General features: G+C 38.4%; 1 protein-coding gene across 8 annotated transcripts in view; it reads right to left on the bottom strand.

The window, feature by feature from the left end:
• Positions 1-20,754, bottom strand: part of NCOA2 (nuclear receptor coactivator 2) — a 273,200-nt gene that overhangs the window by 240,162 nt on the left and 12,284 nt on the right. For 7 of the 8 annotated variants that reach the window (XM_059723987.1, XM_019498601.2, XM_019498602.2 and 4 more), the window contains exon 3: positions 15,169-15,204. The exons of the other annotated variant lie outside the window; for it this stretch is intronic. The gene's annotated coding sequence lies outside the window, so the exon portion shown is untranslated. The remainder of the gene's footprint in view (positions 1-15,168; positions 15,205-20,754) is intronic. 8 annotated transcript variants of the gene reach the window in all.

The following is a 20,754-nucleotide window of genomic DNA, read 5'->3' as shown; positions in this document are numbered from 1 at the left end:
TTTTCTCTTCTATTCATGGTTTCACTCAATTTTCTGGAATAAAAACATCCTCAAAATTCCACACGTTCTCAACCCAATGCTGAATTATTTTCCAATCTGATTTGAATGATTTACCCAAGTTCAAATAAAAAAGACAATAATAATAATAATAATAATAATACTATAAAATGTACTCCAATTAGACTTTGTACTTGTGTTCCTCAAGCCACAAAAGCTAACAGCTTCTGATGTGGCATTATAACTGTCCACCCAGACAAAGCACAAGAAAAGTTTGAGGGGCAGGGAAAAAACATTTTACACAGAGTTTTGTTTAACTTAATAAGAAAATAATTACTGAACAGGGACCATTAGTAGACAAAAAGGAAAAGAGAGTGAGATCATGTTATAGAACTCAAGATTTTATACAGCATTATAGTTATCATCTTCTGGAAACCAAGGGAGCAGGAATAATAATAGTTAGTCATAAACCTAGTTTCTTGTTAAATATATAATCATACTGCAACAAAAACTCATTACTTTAAAATATCTATTCCTTAAAAAGTACAACCATATTTTTCTTTTGCTGTAGTCAAGAAGATGATTTGTGCCAAGAACTTATTCATGTAGCAGGTACACTGTACAGTCTTATTTTTAAAGTTGATAAGGGCAAATGAAGAGAGCTTTGGTTAAGGTAAGTTTATTTTTGGTCATTTTGCTTTGTTATTAAGCAACTCTCTGATCTTAGTGTTGGGGAGTCAGAAGAGCAAAATTATTGCTATTTCTGGGCCTAATTTGTACATATTTGTGGTGGTGATGACAGTGCTGTGGAATACGCATGTGGCCATAAGGGACACTGATGTTGGCTAGTTTAACACCCACACACACTGGGCTGTATATTGTGGGGGTTTTGGATTTTGTGTTGGGTTTTGGGGTTTGTTTGGTTGGGGCGGGGGGGCGTGTTTTATGTAGGCAAGATGGCCCCTGTTGTTCTGGCCAAGTACTCAGCACCTGGCAAGCTGGGGCCTGCACCTGGGCAAACTATGTAAAACCCTCTGGCTCTCATTTCTTAAGTGGGTTAATGCCATGGGGTTATTAATCCCTGGAGCAAACTGCCCAAGAACTGGCAGTTCCTGGCCCCTGCATTTGGGAACGGTAGCATCTCAGCATTGTGATACAGCTAAGACTGGATGCCTAGGGTACGGCTCTTTTTGCTGTTTCACAACTGTTGCATTTCAGCCTAGCTGTGCAGCTGCACACCTCAGCCATATGTTTGGTTGGCAGATCTGGGCCAGGGTAAAGCCTGTCATGGTTTGAGCCAAGGTGAGACCTGGCACTTCTTGTTTATCCAGGCCTCAGTGCAGAATAGGCCTGGCCAGCTTTCTGTTGCCAAGTTCAGGCCCAGTGTAATAGGCCTGGGCCTCCTTTTGTCCCTTTTGCAATTCATGCCCCAACCAAGCGGTATAGTTGGGTAGTAGCTGCAGTTCAAGCCCAAGCCAAGATAGGCCCGACCTCTCCTTCGAGTTCTTTTGCAGTTTTCTGCCCAGCAGAGCTGGGATCAGGACTAGGAATTTTGGGGTGCAATATGCTGACAAAAAACACAGTTAACCCCTCAAAGCCACCATGCGGAAATGGAGGTAGGCGTTATACCACGTCTCCAGGAGCAACAAAGCCCCTTGCAACACAAAAGGATCCAGTCTCAAGCAGATCCCCACAGTGCAGTGAACCCAAGGAGCAGCACAGGACACTCTGGTGTGGGCCGCCTCTCTAGCCCACTGCTGAAGGGCAGGAACAGGGGTGCAGGCCCCCAGAACTACCTTTTGGGGAGCCCAAGGTCCCAGACTGTCTAGGTATGGGTGAAGCTTCCCCAAAGAGGGTGCCACCTATAGACTTTGCTTTGTAGTTAATAGTGTTTTACAATTATATTTAATGGTTTTCTTGTTTTGTTTTATTTATTTGTAATAAATTTTAGTGTTTGTGCTTACACTGCTTGTGAGGAAGGGGGTTTTGTTTATGTGGGACACCCTAGTAATTCATTTAGTGTTTGCCAGGTGGTCTGGGTGAGGGCTTGAGCCAAGATAAAATGCATTTAGTGCCCCAAAATTGAACCCAGCCCTCGTTGCTGCCGACCAGTGCCCAGCAGAAGAGTTACGTTAGTATTTATCTAAAAGGGGTGTAGGGACTTAGCCATTCCACAGCAGTTTTGATAACTGAACTACAAGATCCTCCAGGAGATTTTTTTTTTTTAACAGCACAGATTTATTAATAGGAGAGTAGGCTATAAAATATAAAATTAAAACAAAAAAGTATTTTATTTTGCAGAACACAAGTGAGACAACTGAACCATGAATTTTAGAACTGAAAAACAACCAATTTAAAACTGATTTGTAAATATGATCAATCATAGCAGGTTAAGAGGGCGCTCAGCTTGAAAAAAAAACCCAGCGAAAAAAACCCAAAACAGTTAAACATTTTATTTTTAGATTTTCCTAAGTATTTGTAGTCAATCACCACTTGGTACTGCTGTGAAGTCTATAGTGAATCATTTTGCAGTAATCATATCAACCAAGAAATCCTGGCTGAAGCTAGCCAGTAAGTGACGAAGCAAACTGCTTTTGTCTAGCATACGAAACTAGTAATCACAAGGCTTTTTTTAACATTTTTATTTTGTATCCCATAGATAAAAAGTAACTTTAAAAAGGTAAGCTTGCTAAGTTACACACACACATCTCTGTTTTCACTCATCCAAATGAGAGTTAAGTACATCAAGAGAAAGGTCAGATTAATGGTTTATGTCTACACTCACTCCCACTGAAGGGCATATATCCATCCTATTTTTTTAGTGATCTTTTGTTATCATTAAAAAAAAAAATTATAAGAATGAAGCTTTTTACATGATCTGTACCTCAGTGAAATAACCACCATTTCATGTTTTCTCTGTAATACCAAATACTGACAAGTTGCTTACTTGTATCAATTTTCTGAGGCTGAAACACAGCAAATGTAGCAAGCTAAACTTTTGTATCAAAAATGAGAGAGGAAAGACACAGGGCCTCATCTTGCACTCCTGATGTAAAATCAAATGCCTCCCTCCAAATACACACACCACCTTAACCTTTTAAGTCCAGTTACTAAGAAATAATGGATAGGTTTTACACAGGACAAGGCATCCCAACTTGCAAAGATGTAAATAAATAAAAATACAACCTTACAATGTGATCATTCATCTTCAATTAGGGCTGTGCTTCCCTTTAAATCCAGAGGTTCAAACTCTTACTTTCTGCTAATCTTTGCAACCATGCAAAACTTGGGAACAAAAAATGTTATTTACCATAATAAATTACTCTCAACTAGGGACTTTTTTAACAAACTCTTTTAAAAAAGTATGATGTATGGTTGTTGTGTAGTTAAAACACTTATCAATAACTCTAAAAAAAAAAATCACACCCAAACCTAAATGCTATAAAACCTCACAATGCCCCAGCAAGATCATATTTTCAATACCATTTAGCAGATGCGGGGAAAGTAAGGCACAAGAAGATCTAACTTGTATTCCACTCTCATCACTTCTGCCTTCTTAATTGTTTTTGCTCCCTCCAAAGCTAAAATAGTATTGACACATTAGATAATAATCAACATGTGAAAAGAGCTGAAAGATGGGCAAGTGCTTTTCCTTTTCCTTTACTTACCTGTCACTTTTACAACTCCTCTACAGTTTCTGTTGGCCCTCTCTTGCTAAGCTACATTTAACTTAGGCCCTGACTCTGCCAGGATAAAATTTATGGGCTGACCTCTGCATCCATGGTTTCTTAGCGGAAGACTGGGATTTTGAACAGTAAGCACAATGAAGCAAGAATTTAGTATTGCAGCACTTAATTACTGGTAAAAAGCACTGCAACACCTATAGTACTTTAAAACAAAGATGTGAGCACTGGAATAGGATTCGGTTGTCTTGACTGCTAGCCCTCTGTTTCTAATCACCAGAAAATATTTATACACAAATTGGGCATAAATTTGGTATAACTACTCTGTTTCCAATTTTGAAACACTCTACCAAGTTTCACCTTGTATGACACATCTGAAAAAAAAAAAACAACCAAAAAACCTCTATAAATGCTAGTATCCTGAAGCAAACAGTTGAATTGGTCGAGTTACTTTAGCACCCTACTTTCACACTGAAATCTACATTCTTATAACAGTTTTGTGACACATTATATTCTGCCAGTATGATCAGGGACTTGCAAGGCAAGCCATACAAGGAAAGGCTGAGGGACCTGGGCCTTTTTAGCCTAAATTAGAGAAGGTTGAGTAGGACCTTGATAGCGGCTTACTGCTATATCAGAGGAGTGCATCAGGAGCTCGGTGAACAACTGTTCACTAGGGCACCCCCAGGGAAGACCAGGACCAATGGATACAAACTCCTGAAAGGCCATTTCAGGCTTAAAACCAGGAAAAACTCCTTCACAGTCAGGGTGTTCAGACTGTGGAATAAACTCCCTCCAGAAGTGGTGCAGTCACCTACCCTGGTGGTTTTCAAGAGAAAACTAGACAGTCACCTCACTGGGGTCACCTAACCCCAGTTGTCTTTCTGCCTAGAGCGGGGGGGCTGGACCCAATGATCTGCAAGGTCCCTTCCAGCCCCGTACAATCTATGAATCTATTAATTTCAATAGGAGTTACTGTTCAGAAGACGGCCAGTCTTCTCATATCAGGGTAGTATACTACATCTTGAGAATGAAAGCCTCCAGGCAATGAAAGTCCCATTAAGATGAGGATGATGATCCCAGGCCCGCTCTTTAGATACCCATTCCCTCTATAGCCTAAAAAGTATTAGACATTCATAAAAAGGGTTACACAGGCAGTCCTCGACTTACAACGTTTCGCACTTACAACTTTTATAAAGTGACACCCTATTTCTACTTTAAAATGCCAGTATCAACTTACAATGCTTCATCTGCTGCAATGCCATTCCAGCAAACAAGTTCACTGCATGGCTCATCTCCCTGGAGAACATCTGTCCAAACTTCCTTAGACACTTTCTTTAAGAAAGCAGACAAGACTCCAGAAAAACCTGCAGCCAAGACTCCTGAGACGACTCCAGCTAAGAACCCTTCAAAAAGTCCAACCAAGAGCCTTTCAAAAAGTCCCGCAAAGTCACCTCAAAGAAGTCCTTCCAAATCAATATGACTGCTATTTACAATACAAATATACTAATGTGGCTACATTACTCATCTATAATTGATAAGAATACAACATTCTGGGGTATTTTTGGTGAAAATAGGGTACTGGGCCTTGGTTCAGAAACTAATCCCCCATTTATAACATTGTTTCTTATGAAAAAATTGGTTCTGAGTTACAATGTTTCAACTTAAGACCTGGTTTTCAGGAACCAATTGTGTCCTAAGTCCGAGGACTGCCTGTATAGTAGAATTCTTCAACAGTACAAAAGAGCGAAAGATTGCATCCATGAGAAACTGAAGACCATTTTGAAGAGGAAACAGTATTTTTGGAAAATTCCAAACATTATTAATCCAAGAAAATATTTCCAATTTTCACAATCAATGTGCTCACAATTCTATCTATAAACAATTCTATCTTCAGAAGATGGTAAAAAAAAAACAACATTCTTTTACTAGCTCTGACAGAAAACAAAATTCATTTCCCCTTTCTACCTGCCCTGTTTCAAAGTCATCAAAGTGACACTTTTCTTTTCTACAGCTTAGACCTTTTACTGTATTATTTTAGTGGGCCTGACCAGAAAACAAAGATTAGAGAGAGAGAGAGAGAGAGAGATTCAGAACTTTCCTTAAACACCTTATGAAGAACTGTTTGTTTAGCTGCTGATATAGAGTAACCAGGACAAGAGTACCTTGTCCTGGTTATTTCACTGTGTATGAATTGCTGCATGGCAAAACATACCACTACACTGAATAGAATAAGTTCAATGGAGTTAAAACCACTTATAGAAAGAATCAATTAATTTGGCCACCAAATTCTGAATTCTTATGTGTACCTAGAAAGAAAGGTTGGTGGACTTAAATTAAATTAAATTAAATTTATTTAATTATTTACAAATTAGATTTTTCTCTCTCCTCTGTGTGCAACTAACCATATGCTTAAAGTATGGATCTCTAAGTGAGCCAATGCGCGTGCTCTTCCCAACTTTTCCACAACTCTGCAAACCCTTAAAGAAAGAATATTTCCCTATATCACAGCCTGTAGTAAGGTTTAATTAGTATTAATTAGATACTCATCTACTGAACTGATATGCACCACAAAAAAAAGCCAAAAAGAAAAATCTAGGGGAAATCACTGGCCAAGTGTCATACTAATCCAGACAATTTCTGTAGGCTACTAAGAACTTTAAGATTCTGAAAAAACAGATTAACAAAGAATTACTGTAGCAGAGGTTTCCCACCTGTGGTCCATAGAGCATTTGCTGATAGTTCTGGGAAAAGTACCAATTTATCTTATGATGCTTCTTTCAGATATGGAACTGCACTAACAAAACTAACAATAGATTAACATGTTTCTATTACTATTTTCCCACGTAAGTCATTATGGTAAGTGTTAAAGAGTCACTGTGATCAGGAAGAGAATGAGATATTTCAACAGAGGCTATGTTGTGAACTATGATCCACACTATTAAAGGACTAGCTGTAGATTGAGCCTATTCTCTCTTTATGTCACTGTCTTAAGTACTATAGTACTTTTCACTACTACAGAACTCTCCACTACTGCTTCAATATATTCTTTTATGTTCCACACATTATTTTTGATTTTTACATTGTTAAACCGTTTCTGATGAGAAAGTGAATGACTAGACAAACAGAACATCATTTAAGTGCATCTGTTTGGGTAAATACAAACCAACTGACTAAATTACCAAATTACTACAAGATGCATTAAAAGCAGTAGGTAGTAAAACCAAAAATACTGTGCGCTAAAGAGACCAGATGGATTATAGTATTAAGTGCTATTTTTTCCTTGAAACCTAGCTTTGAATCAAGCTAAAATCTCCCCAAAAGTCTACTGATTTGTATTCACATAATTTGGCATAACTAGCAAATCTTTATTCAGATCTCAGCCAATCCTGATACAAACCCCACTTTTCACCTCTACAGCTAGGGACAGAAATTATACATAAACCAGTATAAGTGATCAGAAACAGGTTAAAATATGTAACAACAGAAGTTCAGTGCACATAAACGCTTTCAAAATGGCCAAAAATGATTCAAGAAAAACCTGGATGGATGTAGTATCAGACTTAACTTATTTAGGTTAAATCAGTTTATTGAATTTCTGTCCAGATCTCCTCCAGATTCAAGTTATTTCACAGCTTGTCAAATAAGCTTTAGTTCAAGCACTGCCACCACCATTTTGAAGTGCAAGGATGTTTTAGCCAGAGCAGATCTGAGCAGGGCAAGGGCAGATGTGGGCTGTCCGCTGTGGCCTCAGGACAGCCCACATTGGTGCCTTTGCCCCAGGAACCCCACACCAGCTGCACGCCCCCTGCCTGCCCAACAGCAGGAGGCACAACTCACCACCCCCACTGCTGCCAGGCAGGCAGGGGATGCACAGCCAGCATGAGGCTCCAGAGGGAAAGGCAGCAGAACGGAACGCCCCAAGCCCACAGTGAACAGCCCACATCTGCCCTGTGCACAGGTCGGGGGGCGGGAACATGCCTTCCATGCCTCCCTGGGGGTGCACACAACAGCAGGGAGCCACCCCCTCTCCCCAGCCCTACCCACCGCATCCCCTGGACAAGCCACCCACAGCTCTGCCCTGCTCCCTGACCCAGCCCTGGGTCCTGTTCACCACCCTGGCTGGGCAGCATCCCAACCCCAACCCCTGCTCCTGCCTTACCCCCTCCTTCACCATGGGGGCCTCACACCTCACACCCTTTCCCCTCTATAGACTTACCTGCTGGGTGCTGCTTTCCATGCTGCTTTGCGTGCATACGTGCAGCCACATATAGGAATGCAGCTGTGTCTGGAGGTCCTGGCCAGAAGGCATATTGTATTTACTGGTGACATTATTGGCTACATCAGCCAAAAAAAGCCAATGGCCAATAATGTTAATTTTCCTTTTATTGGTGCCGATCTGATATGCAACCAATACATTGGTGCACCTCTAAACAAAACAACTTCCTATTGAACTTTCCTCTCTAGAAAGTTAGGTATTCTTAGCAAAAGCCTTTTGCCTCTGGAACTTGCTTCCACACTTATCCAAAGTAGCTACAATTTGTGGAACTTCAGGAAACCCCACAAAAGTCCTCTATTCATCTGGGCTCCTGAGCTGAAGTGAAAATATGCAGCTTCAAGCTAGCTGGGATTTGGTACATTCTGTTGTAATATTCACTGACTAGAACGTTAGCTTTTTGCATTATGGTTCTGCACTATGCCTATTCTAGGACGGTATGTTCAGTAAATACTGAAGAGTGATCAAAGTCCTTACCCTGGCAAACGGCACAATATCCCATCTGAAACTGCAAGAAGCTTGATTATTTCAGCATTTGGCAATTCTTAGAATCCAAATGCATGAGCCATATCCTGCTTTCTTCTGCTAAAACTGACAGACATCTTTTGGCATCCAATTTCAACAGATCAAAGGGCTTCTTAAACAAACTGTAATTAGAATAAAGCTTTAAATCAGTATCTGATGGGACTATTGTAGACACTGGTGTGAATGTTCCACTTAAAAATTTGTTCTTATTAAAACTGTTTTCCCAGGGAGGAAGTAAAAGGATCTTTAAACTTTCTAGAAGCACAAAACTGGAGATTTTACTCTTCATCTACTTTCCCTTCCCATCAAAAAACAAAACAAAGAACAAAAAGCCTGAGATCGGGCCAGAGCTCTAACATTTATAGCTATCAGTTGCAAAAACGAAACATATCCTCACCCATCAAGTGCATATTTAAATAAAAACAGGATTGTTTAGATCTTATTTTTGTGCATTAACAGCAAGTTACAGCATGTATCTTTTGAATTAAAACATTACCCAAAGTTACTCAAACCTGAAATCTTAGCTGAAATAGAGACATCTGATAGGTGATAAAATAATAATGGAACTTCTGCACGACAAGCTCCACTTAGAGCAGTAATGGAGGGCAGCCCACAACTCCGTTCCAAACTATGTTAAAACCCCTATGATATTTCTTAATGTATGCAATGCACATTGCACAGTTTGTCTCCACTCAATAATCCTGAACGTATGCTCAGTGCAGTTAAAATGATTTATTCCAATAAGCTTTTCATTGTATTAATTTATAACGTATGACATCACAAACCATAGATGTTCAAAAACTCAATTTAATTTGTAAGGTAAAGAAATATATAGCCTCCGAAAGTGTTGCTAAATATCTTATGTAGCTTGCAAAGGTGAGCTGTAGCTGAAAAAAAGTGAACAGTATTATGCACTGAATGCCCAACATAAAATAGAATGAGAGATAAAGGGAATTCATTAGTTACCTTAAACTTTATTCTCTTCTTCCCAGTTCAAGTTATTAAGGCCTGAATACTTCTCTTACTTGGTTTCTACAGAGCACTGTATGTAATAAAAATACTCTACATTTTACATATTTTTTAATATTTGTAGAACATTAAATGTTTTGGCAGAATAAATGCTATATATGTAAATAAAAAGTCTGTTGCCCTTTTTATTTAGTAGAACAGCAAAATGTGCGTCTTCCATAGCCTCAATTCCATACAAGATTTTTCAAATTTAAGGTATGTTGTTAATTTTTGGTTAAGTTGAAAGGACCTTTTTAAAAACAGGCTGAATTATGAAAACCCTTATTCGGTTAATGAGGAAAAACATCATTTAAAAATTCTCCATGGTACTTCCAATTATGATACATAGTATCTCTAGTTATTTAGTAGTATCCCATTTTCCTTCAAATTAGCCAGACTGCAATGCAGTTTTATTTCACCACCAGAATTTCCAAGTGTATTTTTTACTGAATTAAGGGGCCTTACTATAAATCAAAGACTTCTACAGAGGATTCAGAAAAAGTCCGACACATTACTGAACTGTTTAAGTAGAATTCAAAAGAGGAAAGAGGGGGAACCATTAGAAAGATAACTTTAGATTTCATGGAAGGAGTAATTAAATGTCTAAATCTGTACTCTTGGTTCCAAAATGATACCTTTTATTAGGCCAATTGGAAAATAGCAAGAAAAATTGTCCTTTTCTGCAAGTTTTCAGAATCAAAGTCCCTTCATCAAGCTCTGGGAAAAGTGTAGATGGTACAAAATGGTAAAAAGTCCCCACAGGTAGGAAATAAACTTCATGTTTGCACAGAGGGAACTGAAGATGGAAGGCTGTTCCTCTGGGTCCATGAGAGTGACCATCTTGTAGCATCTATACTTTTCCCAGAGCCTTTCAAAAGGACTTTGAACCCGAAACCTTGCAGGAAAGGACAATTTTCTTGCCATTTTCCAGTTGGTCTAATAAAAGGTATTATTCTGGAACCGAGAGTTCTAGTTTTGTGTATGTCTTTTTGTCTCAGAACGACATGGCTACCAAGAAACTACCAAAATCTATACTCCAGTTTTACCTGACAATGTAAACAAACAAAAATTACAGTTGACCCAAAACAATTTAGATTGATTTACATTTAATAGCACAGCAGGCGTTTGCTGACCAAACATTTCCTTCAACCATTTTGAAAATTCTATGGCTAAAGCTCCTGTGCACACAGATGACAAACCTGGCCTCTAATTTTATTGATGTTTTCTAAAATGGAAGCAAAAAATTTTAAATATTTCTGCATACTTGTGGAGACCCAACCAAACTGTCCAAGCAATACAAAAACATTAACAGCACATCCTACAATATACTTGTGAATAATATTTATTTCCCAGATTAAGCATGAAGAACTGAGGGGAGTGTATGTTAAGTGGTTCATGTAGGAAGGCTGCAGCAGAGCTGGAAACTGAAACTTCAGCTCTTGAATCACTAGCCAATGCTTAAAGGATCGAATTATTCCACCTTCATGGGGCTGGCTATCGTCCTACCATATGCAAATTGTTTGTTTCAAAACAAGTCACCTGAATTGCTAGCCACACACATTTTCCCAAAGCTCACCATCAACAAGTCTACAAAAAGACTCTTAAATGGCTCTTCAGCTCTACGAAGGGGCGGCTTGAGCTTGCAATACTACTGCAGAGCTGCTAGAATCTTATCACAAGTGTTTATTAAAAAATTTAAAGTTAGCAGACACCCTAAATGAGGCAACATGACAGAACTCAATTAATGGTAAATGACAACTCATCTTTTTTTTTTTTTTTTTTTAATTATGGTCTTAAGAAAAAACAAACACAAAAGCATTTAATGTTAAAAATTCAAGGAAAATTCTTAATTGATCTCGCACAAATGGGAGCACAAGACAAAATGTATGTAGCAGTATTTCACAGTTTCTCTTCTTTCCCTTCCAAGATACTGTTCTTATAACAAAACAACAATACCCTGTTAATGATTTTCTTCCTTGTCAGCAACAAATAAAAATCAATAGATATGCTGCACAATCCTCTTCTGTGAATACAACTAATGCAAATGAGATATATTTTCAATTGGGAATGCTACAGAACAAAAAAGTTTCCTGACACTGCATTTTACATGTTCATTTTTTCTCTGTTCCAGTAGGGAAATAATTTAAAAATTGAACTCACTTTTTGAATGGTTCCCCACAAAAATTCTAGAAAAGAGTATACCATCTCTCTCTCAGTTCCTGCAGTAGAACTTTAGTTAATTGATCTACAACTGCACCAGCCTAACAGAATATAGCTCATCATGACCAAGTTATCACTACATTCATAAACTTATCAGTTGACAGAATTAAAACAGAGAAAAAAGTCTAAAGATCATGAGAGAATCAGAAACACCGTTTTGCAGGATGGTCATTTTAAAATAAAAAAGTTCTTAGCATTTCTCAAATTATAATTCTAATATCTGGACTTCGCTTTACATCTAGTGAAAAGTTCAGTTTTGCTTCTGCCAAGATTTTAAGTGAAATAGCTCACAACGCCTTCCCCTGATCCAACATAGTTCTTTTAGGCTTTCAAGAAATAGCCAGTTGTTTCGCTTACAGAACTTCTTTACACTGACCTAATCAAATAATACAAAATAGAGAAACCACTACGTAAAATACACCACAGTACATTAATGACCCTGATAAACTTTCTTTTATGTTGAAACTACTGTTGTCACATTTATTCCATTTAATTATGTTCAAGCTACAAATATGAGAAGAGCTGTGTGAATAATTGATGTTTTGCTTCAGCCACCAAACTGAATTTTTTACAATTATTTCACATCAAGTAAAACATTTCATTCAACCCCAAACAAAATATTTTGGGGTTTTTTTCCACCTTTTTTTAAATGCAAGTGAAGGAAACGGGGAAATTAAAGGTTACATTTGCAAAGGAGTGTATATAGAAACATCACTATAAATTAAGTTAGTTTAGAGCAGGGGTGTCAAACATGCAGCCAGTAGATCCAACCCAGTGTCAGGGGGCTGGGACCAAGGTTGAGTTTGACACCCCTGGTTTAGAGTAGGTAACAAACTGTGGCTTACCAAACCATGTGGATGCTGCTCTTAGTACGCAGAAAGAATGAAGTAAGCTACCACAGACAAAGTCAAGCTTCCTCCACACTAAAAGCATTATATGCAGGCAATCGGTGCTAAAGAGTCAACTTACTGTAAGTTCACACCTAGCTTACTTCAGACTCACCTCCTAATGTACGGCACTATTCTCTACTCCTTTTCACTATTCTATACTCCTTTGGGCACTATTCACAAGACAGATGAGAGGTAATGGTACTATTATCTTTTACCCTATAGCCCAGGGATCAAAGCACACAGGACACAGGTTCAAATTGATGATATGAGAAAATCCCTGCCCAGTGTGAAGCATGGACTTGAACTTAGTCTCCACTATATTGGGAAAATGCTCCAAGCCCTGGAGAAACTGATATTGTGGTTTTGGTGTTTCTCATGGTGAAGCTGTTCCACTTGATAGAAAATATATATATTTCTCCCCTCATTCTAGATAAATGTCACCTAGCTTAAATAACTGTCATCACCTAACTCATGGGTGGCCAACCTGCACCATGAGTGCCACAAGTGCCATGTGGCAGATCAGGGAGAGGACAGGCAGCACAAAGGAAAGCAGTACAGGCAGCCCTCGACTTACAACGTTTCACACTTACAACATTTATAAATTGACACCCTGTTTCAACTTTATGACGTCAGTTTTGACTTTACAATGCTTGATCCGATGCGACGCCACGCAAGTGAACAAGTTCACTGTGTCTCTCATCTCCCTGGAGAACATCTGTCCAAACTTCCTGGGACACTTTCTTTAAGAAAACAGACAAGACTCCAGAAAAACCTGCAGCCAAGACTCCTGAGAAGACTCCAGCCAAGAACCCTTCAAAAAGTCACCTCAAAGAAGTCCTTCCAAATCAATAAGATTGCTATTTACAATAGAAATATATTAAATGTAGCTATATTACTCATCTATAATTGATCGAGTATAAAATTCTGGGGTATTTTTAGTGAAAATAGGGTAACGGGCCTTGGTTCAGGAACCAATCCCCCATTTATAACATTGTTTCTTATGAGAAAATTGGTTCCGAGTTAACAACATTTCAACTTAAGATGCGGTTTCCAGGAACCAATTGTGTCATAAGTCCGAGGACTGCCTGTACATCAGACAGGGAGAGCACAGGGAAGGAACAGAAAGCAGACCTTTAGATTAATCAAGGGAAGTGGTACTTGGGGAGGGTAAGGACCCAATTTCTGGCATTTCTGCCAAAAAGGTTGCCCCCACTGACATTAGAGTCATTTTCTCTCGTGTAACAAAAATTTACCTGTTAAGGATTTACAAAGGAGAGGGGGCAGAGAAATTCACCCAAAATACTGAACACAGTCACTGGCTAGGACATTCTCCTGAGACCCAAGTACAGGTCCTTGTTCTGACTAAGCAGAAAAACAACTTGAATCCTGGCTTTCCACATGCCAGGTACCACTGAATTGCAGGATGTAAACAACTTTCTTTTCCTCTATTTTTTTAAATGAGGTCTAGCTCCCATCTTGAATCTAGTTCAATTACCCAAAGTTTCAGACTTTCCTAAACGAGCCCTTTTCAAATTTCTCATTTGAAATTTCATATTTCTGCAGCAGTTGGGGCTGCCACATGCACAATACACCTGATAAAACCCAGTAAAACAAGAAAATGAGGGCATAAGTAATTTAATGCTATGTACCATCCACCACAGACATTACCCCACCCACAGCACACCACAAACCATGTATAATTTGATTCTCTAGATTTTTCAATGCTTAACTGGTGGTGGGAATTGGATAATGAGAGGGTGGGGGAATAAAGGGAGTGGGTCCGCAGAAAAGTAAATTAGAAACTGCTACAGACTGAGACCATTATAAATAAATAAATAAGCAAGCAAGCAAGCAACAGCTGGACACAAATGCTCCTTTGTTGCAGCAGGGGAACTGTGTCTTGGGGGAGCAGGGCACTAACCCTATGGACCAACTTGAAGGGGGCACCAGAATCACCCCCTCTCCCTCAGAGTCTGTGCTACAGCAGGCCAGAGGAGCTGGGCAGGTACAGCCCCTTACCCAGTAGTATATCTCGGAGCCAGGGGGCAAGTGTCAACTCCCAGGCGCCTTGCACACCAAGGCTGCTGCACCCATTATGAATCAAGCATATCCCCCAGCAGCGGCAGCCTAAACCTATGCTGCGACAGCACCAACTGCAGCAATACCAGCTGTCACCTGAGTGTGAAGAGCAGAGGTAGGTACAACTCTGCTCTTCCTTCCCCTCTCCGTGTTTCAAGTGGTCAGCATAATTCTTCCCATCCCGCCCCAGGTTCTGAAAGACCTTGCTACACCTCTGCTTTGCTGCAAGATACATTTTGATGGAATACTGGAGCTTCTGATGGAGAAGAATTGATACGAGTCCAGTTCCAGTTAACCATTCAGTTTTTAGCAATGACAGGTAATCATTTAATGCAATATAAATAAAAGATAAAATTATCCAAATTCCAACATATCCTAAAAATAAGCTTCCTGCTGCATAAGATATACTCAGGATCCATTTCTCTGCTGATGTATGCATAGATATTTTTATTTAAGGGATGTTAATCAACAACAAAAAAACAGAACTAACCTGGAAAAAATTCAGTCAGACCCCGAATTCAAAGACCTTAAAAAAAAAAAAAAAAAAAAAAGTATTACCAAGAGGAAAACAAATACAAACTGTACAAATAATTCAAAGGGCATACTGAATTTCTATTTTTAGGAGCAAGGGGGAAGGGAGTATTTATACAGTGTTTCAAACCCTTTTCAAAAAGTAGCCCCAACTGTAAAGCTGTTCAGTGCTTCCACAACAAAGCCCCTATCCCAAAGAGGTTAAAGTCTACATGGACAAAGAAAAGTGAGAGAGTGAAAGACAGAGAATGTGTGCATGCATGCACATAAGCAAGCTGAAACATGGAAAGATTAAAGGACTCCCCAAAAGTCACAAGAAAAGACAAAACAGGGAACTGAACCCGTATTTCCTGAATTCCACTTCAATGCTTCAGCCCAGTGCTACAGGACCATCACTCCTATCTGGATAAATGGTTCAGTATTAAAAGGTACTTCTAATGTGGTCCTGTGGTCCTTTCAGTGCTACATGTTAACTTATTCTTGTTAGCAGGATGCTGATGTGATTTTCCATACTCCTGGTTTTGCAAGGATGAACTGATTTGCAAAATCTTGCTGCAGGAACTAATGGCCTTTCTACTCCTAATTTTACATATATTCCTAGACTGCTCGTCACTAAGATTTCCATATACTAAGTCAGCTGTAGTATCTTGCTGCATTGGGACCATTCAAGGAACAAAGTATGAAATAAAGCTATAGAGCAGCTTAGACAGCCATTTGGCTGGGAAGGTTTGGTTAGGGATGATCCTGCCTTGAGCAGGGGGCTGGATTAGATGATCTCCTGAGGTCCCTTCCAGCACTACTTCCCTATGACCCTAACAGTGCATAACACTACAGATTTGCATGCATAAGATTATTGGGAGTCTCCATCTTTGTTTAGAGTGGAAAGGTTAAATCATGGTCTTGTAAAACGGTTTTAACAGTTTGAATAGTTCATGATGGCAAAAAAGGTACTAGAAAGAATAAAAATAGAATGATTACAAACAGAAAAGAAAGTTAAAACTTTTCACACACACACCTCTTATACTTAATTAGTCATTTAAATCATTTGAAAGGAGAGAAACAAGTCAATTATTTCACAAGTCTGGGACTCCCTTTGCAGATTTTCAAAGGAACCATTACATTTTAAGGGTCCCTTTACAGAACTATCTTGCTTTTTATGAAGCATAAGCAAGAATCTAAATGTACATAATATTTACCTCCCCTTGCTTTTTCTAGATATGATTCATGGAACTCCATTCTTGTTTGATAAACAGTTTCAGGGAGGAAAAAAAAGGGCTAACTCAAAACTTGTAAAGGAGAACTTCTAAATGTGTATGATACGATATAGCATTTGAGTAATGTGTCTAAAGAAACATTATTAAACTGGAAAATACACTTGCATATGGTAATCAATTGCCTCAAAATTCCAAAGAGGAATTATTTTTTTATTATACATACATAAACAGAGATCTAGAAAAAGTATTGTTATTATTGAGGGTTCTTTTTAATACACAAGATATTAGTGAAAATAGTTCATTTTGAAACTGAATACAGAATAAAGGCAATGTTTATTTTTTAAAAAGCCTGTGCGCCTTTGTCACAAATTCACATAATAAAAAAAAAAAAATTAACTAGGTGGCAACTGCACTTGGCCATACATTATATGAATCAACTGTAAATTCACTCGCTATCTTAGTCCCTGAAGTTTCCTAATAGGATTCCTGCTTTTTTAATGCTTAGCCATTATGTCATCACTATAAAATAAAAATTCAGAGATATCATTGAAAACAAATGTCCATGGATCTTCAATTTACTGTATATAAAACAGCCAGATAAACACACTAGTAAAATTACATTTTCAGAAAGCCAAGGCAAAATCTATTGGCCTTTATCGAAAAGATCAGAGTCATAGTCAAGACCTGTATTTAATTAACACTATTCACTGTCAAGATCTAAGTCGGATAGATATTTCGCTAGTCTCAGTTTCGGGCTAAGGGCAGGACCTGGGGAAATTTTGCCTGAATAAATGCATCTCATCTTCCTGGATGATGCAAATTCCCAGTTGTCCCATTCTTGACCTTTTTCAGCATACTGGAATCCAACATGGATGGCAGTGCATTAATCTATATTTAATATACATATTTCTACAGATGTTGATGACGACTTTCATCTGTAAATGAAGATATGCTCTGCCTCTTTATGCTCACGGCCAGAGACAGACTTGTGTCCAAAACCATAATTTAAAAAAAAAAAAATTATGCTTCCCTTTCATTTCTATTTTTGCTAGTTACATAGTTTTGTTTAAACAATGAGCTTTCCCAGTTAATAATCTACCTAGTTTCACAGGGAAGTAAAAAAGTTAAATTTATTTAATTTCCGTATCCCAGAAAAGAGAAAGGTTACTGTCAAAGTTCCCTGCCAAACGTTAACAATTGATATGTGGGATACACCCATGTAATCAAAACAGACAATCACTGCTCGGTGTTTTTAAGTGAAAGTGAAAGTCCCCATGATCACTGCCACCAGACAGGATTTCTTTCTGACCCCATAGTAGACAATTATATTAACCTTATTTGTGTGAAAAGCACCACTGTTGTGTTTAATTTCATTTAAATCTTGATGTACTACTGCTGTTAAAGCAATTGTTTATTCTTCTGGCAAACCAGCTTCTATACCACCATAACAGAAAATTCTGAAAATTTCTAGAGCAAAATTGAACTCTTATATTCAATTTCCAAAATTTCTAATATTATAAAAGTCTAAGTCTGTCCGTCCATAACCCTTTATTCGCACTCTGAATGGCTAACAGAAACAGCCAATCAGAGTGCTCCAAGCATGGGGGAGCGCCACCATGATTCCAAAGCCGCACCAAGGACCAGACCGAGGGTGGGGGGAGCCAAGGCCTAGCTCCCCCACCCTGCTTCCAGCAAGCCATGCCGAGGACTGGATAGGGGGTGGGGGAGCCAAGACCAGCAGTGCTGGCCTTGGCTCCCCCACCCCGCTCCCTGCAAGAGGCAGAACAGCAGCAGCATGGGGCATTAGGTGGCAGCACTCCATCACAGTCCCCTCCCCCCATCATTCTTGACAGGCAATTGGCTAGTGTTTCTATAGTCTCTTATTTACTTAGTTTGAATAAAACTTGGCTAATTTTATTATTCTTCAGAATCTATATTTAGGTCCGAATGCAAGGTGTTCAGAATTGGTGACAGCATTCTAAATAGCAACACATAATGAATCTTCCTTCTTTTATTAACATTCAATACCTATACCTATCTGAATAGATAGATATAAATAAATCAATAAAACAGAAAGATTCCTAAATATATTTAAATTCCCGTTAAAGTATGCCTAACTTGTGGTTTTAGTATTTTAGCTATTGCTATTGTACAGACAAATGTCTGGACTCTGTCATTAATGAACAGGTCCTGGTTCCAGACCCAAACCAGGAGGGAGTACTAGCAAACTTCAATCATTTAAACAAAGGCTGTCCAACAGCTGTGTGGCAGGGGAGGGCATGTGAAGGCATGGCAGGGGGCCGCATGCCACTAGCATGGCCCACACCACAGGGAGGCAACGCAATGCCTGCACAGAAAGGGCCTGCCCCCACCATGTATGGCCTATGTGGTGTGTAGCCCACAATGTATATACCCACATTCTAAAACCACTTAAGGACTATAAGAATCAAGTTCTTATTGATACTACAGTCTTCAGTGAAGTTTCATTCTGACATTTTACTTTTCAGTAACTAACCTGCCCAGATGAAAAAGAGACTATAGATTAATATTAAATGATATTTTCAAAACAAAACATACTAGAGTACCATTTAAATATAGGGACAATAATAGAATTTACTCGCTGTATATTTATCTGAAGTCATAGGTAAGGCAATGAGTTGGTTGTTCTTAGTATCCATTAAACTAATATAAATTCCAGCTGATTTACCATTCTTCAGTAATCAAAATGCAGTCACTAGAACAGTTTTGGAGAGTAGCTGGCCTACAGATTTCCTAATTCAAACCTTTTTTTAAAAGGCGTAGTATTAACCACCCTCCAGTCCTCCAATACATGTCCGAGACTGAGCAGCACAAAGACAATGAATTAATTTTGGCACCACTGAAGCAAATGACAGAATTTCCATTGCTTTTTACTGAGTAGCCTTTTTACTCAGTAGCCTTCCAGTTCAGCATGCATCTGCACTGATAAAATACCTTCCCCACAGATACCTATAGATAGGTAGATATATCTCTTGTCTAGCTCACCATTCTTGTCCTTCAAATCCATCCCCACAAGCCCATTCCTTCTTACAGTGATCTCCTCCTCACTGTTGTCTCCCTAAACTCATAGCTTGTATTGCTGCCTCTTTCTTGCTTTTGGTCCAAGTTATAAGCTCCTCAAACAGTGACTTTGTTTTATCCAGAACTTATAAAAGGTACTGATTCATTTCTGGTACTATAACAACTAAATGAGCTTATAACCTCAGTGCAGAACAAAGCAGACCAAAAGAAGCAGGACCAAATAAAAGAATGGTTTTATTAAAGAGAGAGAGGAAGAGAGAGAGAAAGAGAGAGAGAATAAAGAATTAGAGGAAAACAATTATATACAGAGTAAACTATTTTTCTTCAAATGGCCTTCATTTTCAATCTTGATCTACATTAGTCCCCGTTTAACCGAGTGACTACAGGACCAGGATTCCATTTATATGACTGCATACACGCTGTCAAACCTGAACCATCACAAATTTACACTCTCTTCAGAATCCAGAGTACTACAGTAGCGTAATTTTTATCTCTATTTATTATCAGGTATATACATTGTGCTAACATAAAATAAATTTTAACAAACTGCAAAATACCATACATACTTTAATATCTTCCCTTATTTTTTCTTTTAAATGTAGGGCACTGCTAAAGCATTCAAAACAGATATATTACAGAATCTACTCTTTCCCATCAACCTACATATTATAATCATTATGCACTCCAAATAATGAGCTTCCCAGAATCATACAATTCAAGTTTTCCTTGCTGTATGTCATACAGTATTTTCAAATTGACAAAACTAGGTCAATAACACCTTTACTTAATGAGATTAACCTAAGATTTTTTTAAATAATACTGAACAAAGCAAAAGCAAAGTTAGTATAATGCCACTTGATGTGGACATCTTTTGCTTTCATTTATTAGTGCTACAAAAACAAGTTAGTATAAAGAAAAATATTTTTTGTTTTCCAAAAACTGGTTAACTTGACTGCAAAAGAGGAAGCAATACTCAGTGCAGATATACATATTTTGCCTGTGAGCTTTCAACATTTTTAAAACTGCAACATACAGTAAGACTTGCAAAAATCCTCCAATCCAGTCCCTTCTGTATGTTTACACCTGCAATTCTCAAAAAACACACACTAATGTCCTTCTCCAGTATGTTAAAAAGGGGTACATTTTCATGCAAATCTCACATAAAAAGAAAATCTCTAAGATTTTTATATAAAACTATAAATGGTTGTATAGACATTTTTAATATTAAAGCAATCTAAAATGAAACAAAGCATTTATAGTCTACTATGCTT

Source organism: Alligator mississippiensis, chromosome 3, assembly GCF_030867095.1.
Source record: "Alligator mississippiensis isolate rAllMis1 chromosome 3, rAllMis1, whole genome shotgun sequence".
Classification (NCBI taxonomy): domain Eukaryota; kingdom Metazoa; phylum Chordata; order Crocodylia; family Alligatoridae; genus Alligator; species Alligator mississippiensis.
The sequence above is the reverse complement of the archived record's forward strand: the minus strand, read 5'-3'. Positions and strand labels throughout refer to the sequence as shown.